This window comes from Suricata suricatta, chromosome 5, assembly GCF_006229205.1.
Source record: "Suricata suricatta isolate VVHF042 chromosome 5, meerkat_22Aug2017_6uvM2_HiC, whole genome shotgun sequence".
In the NCBI taxonomy this organism is placed as follows: Eukaryota; Metazoa; Chordata; class Mammalia; order Carnivora; family Herpestidae; genus Suricata; species Suricata suricatta.
Window position 1 is genome coordinate 40,561,016 of NC_043704.1, and position 6,000 is coordinate 40,567,015.

Here is a 6,000-nt window from a genome sequence, read left to right on the forward strand (position 1 = left end):
CTTTTTGGCTCTTTAAGAAAAAGTATGTCAGCTCCTGTCCTAGATTCTCATTTATTCTTTGCAATAACCCTGTGAGATAATACTATTTTTAATCTTCATTTTATGAATAGTGCAGCTGAGACTCAGAGAGGTTAAGCAACTAACCCCAAGTCACACAGCTTGAAGGGAAATATACCAAGATGTTAAAAGTGGTTATATCTGTGCAGTACAATGATGGAAGAGTTTTTCATATATTATCTATGTTTACTACAGTGAGCATACATAACTTATAATCAAGGAGGAGAAAGTTCTAAAAAAATTAGGTAGAACTAAGTTATAAGAATCTTAAAACTCATTCTTTTTCATTACTTTGATTTCCTATGTGTCAGTCTGTGTTTGTGTAGAGTAGATATGCAATTTTTGCTTTCCTTCTAGGCACTCAACTCTTACTATGAAGCTCCTTCTTAAGTCTTCTTGATTTTATGGGAAAAAAAATAAATTATTATATTTATAGTTTCATAGTTTCTTTTGTAAGATTTAATAGATGGAGGCAGAGATGAGACGAAAGAAAGAGACCAAGTTATGGAGCCAAGGAAGTCTTTATTGGGATCTGCGATTCCTGGGCAAGGTTCCGTGACTCCGGGAGTGGGGAGTCAAGGAAGTTGCGCCTGGTATGGGAGGGGCGAGGTATTTTATGGGTGAAAGACTTCCGGTCTGGTCCTGGGAGGGCAGACCACCAAATAAGGGCACTTTAGGGACGTGGTGGGATGGGATAGGTTGCCTCCTCTGTCAGGGTGATGGGAAGCTGGGGCTTCATGATTGGCTGTTTTCAAACTGGCGTGGGACATTCCAGGCCTGCAGGTGAGGGGTGGGGGTTGTCGGTGCACTGTGTTTTTCTCCAACCCACAGCAAAATGGCCACTCGGTCGCCATCTTTAAGGTAACTCTTACATTCCGACCTTTTTGGGGGCAGCGTCAGGTCTCTGGCTACTTCTGCTGAGATGGGGGCGGCGTGATGATTGGGGTTTGTGGTCGGAATGGGAGAGTACCGGTGAACCAGCAGCAGGTGGGTAGTGGCACAGTTGGTGAATCTGGATACCAGTTCCTGTAAAAAGTTGGAAAAACAGCAGAGCAGACACAGCCCCACTAGGCTATGAGGAGTAATGAGATTATGGGTTGGGCCAGGGTGGACAAGAGGCTAATTAATCATGGAGACCAGTTGAAGAGGCTTTCATACCAATTTTGGTTTTTGGCTCCTTACTTTTGCCCTTTCTTGTAGATGGCTGTGAACCATGGCTAAGATATCTTGTACAATTCAGGAGCTATTGGCATAGAAGCAACATTGTTCCCCTAAGCCTGGCATAGCCCTCCTTGGTGTAATGGTAATACATCTAACCCACGCCTGTTTAGTAACACCATTTCAGCTAAGGAATCCAAGGAGTGTTGTAAATGACTAATAGAGCTTTCTAGCTTGGCTAGATCAGCGTCAATGGCCTTAGTTAATGCATCCTTTAGATGGGGCCTGATCGTGCTGAAGCATTTTAAGGAATGAAACAAATTATAACTCTGATGTAAGGTTAGGAATAATGGGAGGGGGTCTCCCAAACAATTTTATAAGGAGTAAGGCCTAGGGTTTAAGGGGAGTTTTACCCTGTAAAGGGCCTAGGGAGGAAGAGTTTACCCAATTTCCACCAGTCTCCATGGTTAATTTGGTGAGGGTCTCTTTTAGGGTTTCTAATATCTGGTGCTGCCTAGTTTACAAAAGTAAGAACAACAGCAGATCTGTTTCCTGGTTTTTCAGGATCCTTGGGCATACAAGTGCGATATGCCTGCATGATTCTTTCTAAAAAAGGCAGCCAGAGACTCATCTTTTCCTGTTGTATATGATTAACCTTTGCCAAATTGGTGGGCCGTCTAGCGGCCACTTGAAGACCTCTATTAGAGTCTGGCAGTAGAGGTGTAGGCTCCCCTTACCTTCTGCCGTGTTGAGATTGCATGCCCAGATTAGAGGCAATTAATACCAACAGAACATCCTATCCTATTGAGAGGAAGGTGAGCGCAATCAGGAACTTTTGCTGTTTCCCAGCTTTCTGGGGCAACATTTGCCAGTCTGATGGCAAAGGGACAAGACAGTTTAACTCATCGGACTGGTGATGCATTGTTGAAACATGGTTTTTATCTCTAAAAAAAAAAAAACAAAACCCTCATTTTTAGATAGCCAGATTGAGACCAATGCCTTTGTGGAATGAGTTCAGTCTTAACAACCTTGGCCTGATTATTTACATAAGCTCAGCAAGAATAAGGATTGTTCATGAGGACTTTATAAGGCTTGCTTTGCTGGGTCCTTTTATAAGAAATCTCCAGGTTGAACTTTTAATTTTTTTTAATGTTTTATTTATTTTTGATACAGAGAGAGACAGAGCATGAGAGGGGGAGGGGCAGAGAGAGAAGGAGACACAGAACTGGAAACAGGCTCCAGGCTCTGAGCTGTCAGCACAGAGCCTGACGTGGGGCTCGAACCCACAAACGTGAGATCTGACCTGAGCCGAAGCTGGAGGCTTAACCGACTGAGCCACCCAGGCGCCCCAGGTTGAACTTTTAGTAGCCACTCTGGGCCAGAAGCCAAGCCAAGCACTTTCCATCAGACAGGCCTGCAATACCTGTAGGATTGGGCAAATTCCTCTTTCCGAGGTTCCCAAGATAGGCTGAGGTCCCTGTACCTGCCAGGAAGTGACCTTCTTTACTCACCTGGGGAGGCTGCTGGGAACTCTGTGAGCAAGGTATCCAGCCAACATTTCCCTGAGGCTTTATGGCTCCATGTTCCATAAAGTCAACCTTAGTTCCTTGAAGCTGTCAGGTCATATCTGAGTCTGTTTCATATCATGACTCTCAAATAGGACATTCCAGTCAAAGCTTTGGTAAAATAAACAGTATTTCTAATGGTGTCCTGCTATAAGATGAACAGATTCTTATTGAACTTATGCAAACAATTGTAATTGCCAATGAAAGAGAATACTCATTGTGAGTTTTTGAATTTTGGATGGTTTAAGCAGAGAGAAAAGATAAATGCTCAAGATTGCAAATAACATTTAACTCTTGTTCAAGTTCAGTGCAGCTTCAAGTTCGGGAGGTTTCTATCCATTATCACTCTGGGTAGAGGGAGAGGAACCTGTTGCCTGAGGCAACTTATGCAGATTGGCTTCTCCCCACCCAGTCAGTGGTTGTGGGCTAAATCTTTAAAGCATTCAGGTGCTCGGGAAGGAGGGGCTACCCTTATTGGCCCTCTGGTTGCCCGGGCAATGGGGCTGTCTACCTCTTGATAGCCTGAGTCAGTTATGCAGGCCAGCCCTTCCCCACCCTGGTGGTACAGAAGAAAGAATGGGGGAAGGGAGAGCAAGAGGAGAGGCTCCCCAGGGGCAGAGAAGGAGAATTTTCAGCTTAAAATTTTCTCCAATTATAGCTGTTAACCTGGGAGATGAATGAGGGAGAAGTCCTCACATCTACAAGGCAGAGGAACACAGAGAGAGTCAGTGTCCCCTTCAGTATGATTTTATCTCAGCCAGACCATAAAGACAGAAAAAGGGGTAGGGGTGCCCCCTCTAATGAGGAGACCAGTCAGATACCCATCTGTCCGTGTCCCAAAGGAACTTAGGTGATGCTTAGCGGTCTCAGCATTGTGACTTAAGATCGGAAGCTGTTCCAGTGCTGCCATAGACACTTGGCAGGCTTGCCAGACTGAGTTGCACATTCACATTCACCTACACATAAGACCAAAAACAATGACAATGACAACTGGACAAAATGGGTGCAGAAGTGGCCACAAAACAGGTGTTTACAGGTTTACTAAAGGGCCCGACTGACATCTCGGTGTGGCCCTGGGGTGGGAAGTCATGTGTCCAGACCTCCATTTAATACCCCAGGCAAAAGCACGTGTGCATTCAAAATTTAGATGATAAACTAGTTTACCTCCGGAGGTTTAGACAGGTGACGCCATTTCCAAGGTGGAAGGAAAGATAAGAGTGTCTTCCCGGCTCCCAAGACCTAGATGTCCCTGGGAGTGCCTTTTGCTCTTAGCCCCTGAGGCTGGGAGGAGACACTGAGGCATATCACACCCAAGTAGGTGCAGAAACAAAGTGGGAGGGGAAGCCAGAAGAAGCAAGGTTAAGATTAAAGGAGCTCTCTGGGGCTAGTCAGTCCCAGAGAATGTTGGCCAGTCCGTCTGGCAGTGTGTCCGCAGTCAGGATAGCTTTAGGTTAAAGCCATAGTTCTTTCCTCTTTTCCAGAAACCGGAGAAGTTATTAATATACATTTAAGGAGGGGGAGGGGTCTCGGGGTAAAGACAGGCAGCATGGCATTGTCTCTCGGTTTCTCGGGCGGCAGTAGGATCCTAGGAGAAAGAAAAAGAACATGGGAACCAGGCTTTCTGGCCAGTGGAGGCAAAACCCGAGAGTGAGAGGACGGCCTTACACCACGCTGCGGGTTTTCATTGGGCTCTTGGATAATTTCTGGGAGCTTATTAAAATTAACGGACTTTTTTGAGGCCGCTCACATGCCTGTCAGCAAGCATTGGATCATCTGATCCCGCCTGTGGCCAGTTCCCTGTTGCTGGTAATTCCAATCAGAGTCTGGCTGCTGGTACGGTCTTTGCCCCAATAGGTATTGTGGGATTGGTAATATGAATCTGGTCTGTGTGATCACGAGCAGCTATCTGGATTCGTTTCCTTTCCTCTCAGGTTAAGGTAGAGGTCAGGATTACATGGATATCATGCCAGGTGAGATCATACGCTTGGGCCAAATATTGGAATTCCTTAATGTATCGTGAGGGGTCTGGGAAGAATGACCCCAAGCGCTTTTCTATGGCCAACAGATCTTGTGGGGAAAGGGCACATGAACTCTAACAAGCCCCTCTGCGCCCGCCACTTCCCTGAAAAGTAAGATGGCTGCTGTGGGGGCATTTTAAGACTGTTGGTAAGCGCAGGTACAGAGGCGATAGGAGGTGTGGTAGGGGCAGACGGGCGAGGGGGGGGGAGGAGGAGGAGGAGGAGGAGGGAGAGGGAGAGGGAGAGGGAGTGCCAGAGTTACAGGGAGGTTATATGGTTATAGGAAGGAGGGGCAGCAAGGTCATCTAGGGGATCGGAGACAGGAGAGGGGGATGGGAGGGGATCCGGCGGTGGGAGTTTTGGGTCACAAGCTAAGAGCATGTGGGCAGTAGGAAGGGAAACAGAGTTTGGGACGGCAATGCAGATCCAAAAAAGCCATAACGTAAGGAATCTCTGCCCATTTGCCCTGTCTCTGGCAGAAATTATCAAGGTCTGTGAGAATTTGGAAATCAAGGGACCCCTCAGGGGGCCATTGAGATTGATTGTCCAATTTATAGAGGGGCCGCTGCAGAGACGGACTAGGTGGTTGCAGTGGAGGCCATTAGCATAACCAAGGAGTCGAAAGGTTTTCAGGAGACATTGTTAGGGGCGCGAGTATACGTTTTGGCTTAGATTTAGTGTTCTCCATTCTAAAGCCTCGGAGAATCGCAGGGCAACGGAAGGCGTCCCCAGTGTTGCTCCTTTGATCTGGAAAAGTCCCGGGCCATGATCAGAGATGTCTCTCTGGTCATGGGCAGGACGGATGGATGGACGGACAGAGGGCGTCCCCCACAATCGAGAAGCCGGAGAATCGGAGGAGATCCTGACGCACGTGCGATTATGGACAGGATCCCCAGAAAGGCTTAGATTTTGGGGAACTTACCCAATTGGTTGTTGAGCTTAGTAGGAGGGCCTCAGCCCGGTAGGGGCAGTTTTCCGGTTTTCTTTTGGCACCAAGGCGAGGTCTCTGATCAGATCGGATCGGATCAAATCAAAGGAGAGCGCTCAGCAAGGGGCTCTTATCTGCTTTGTTAGGGAAATTTGTATAGGCAGAAAGCAAGTAACAGGACAGAGAGATGGGAAACTTAGGAGGATATTCGCTGCACCCGCCTGGCCGCTCCCCTCACGGAGAATTAGGTACCTCTTGGCATTGGCAGGCCGGT

At 47.2% G+C, this 6,000-nt stretch overlaps 1 protein-coding gene and 1 long non-coding RNA gene across 3 annotated transcripts in view; one reads left to right on the forward strand and one right to left on the reverse strand.

The window, feature by feature from the left end:
- Window positions 1-6,000, forward strand: part of ZNF654 (zinc finger protein 654) — a 97,441-nt gene that overhangs the window by 15,849 nt on the left and 75,592 nt on the right. The gene's annotated exons all lie outside the window — the stretch shown is intronic.
- The window catches only part of LOC115291638, a 51,076-nt gene continuing 48,890 nt past the window's right edge, over window positions 3,815-6,000 (reverse strand). The window contains exon 3 of the long non-coding RNA XR_003908601.1: window positions 3,815-4,365. This is a non-coding gene — a long non-coding RNA (uncharacterized LOC115291638). The remainder of the gene's footprint in view (window positions 4,366-6,000) is intronic.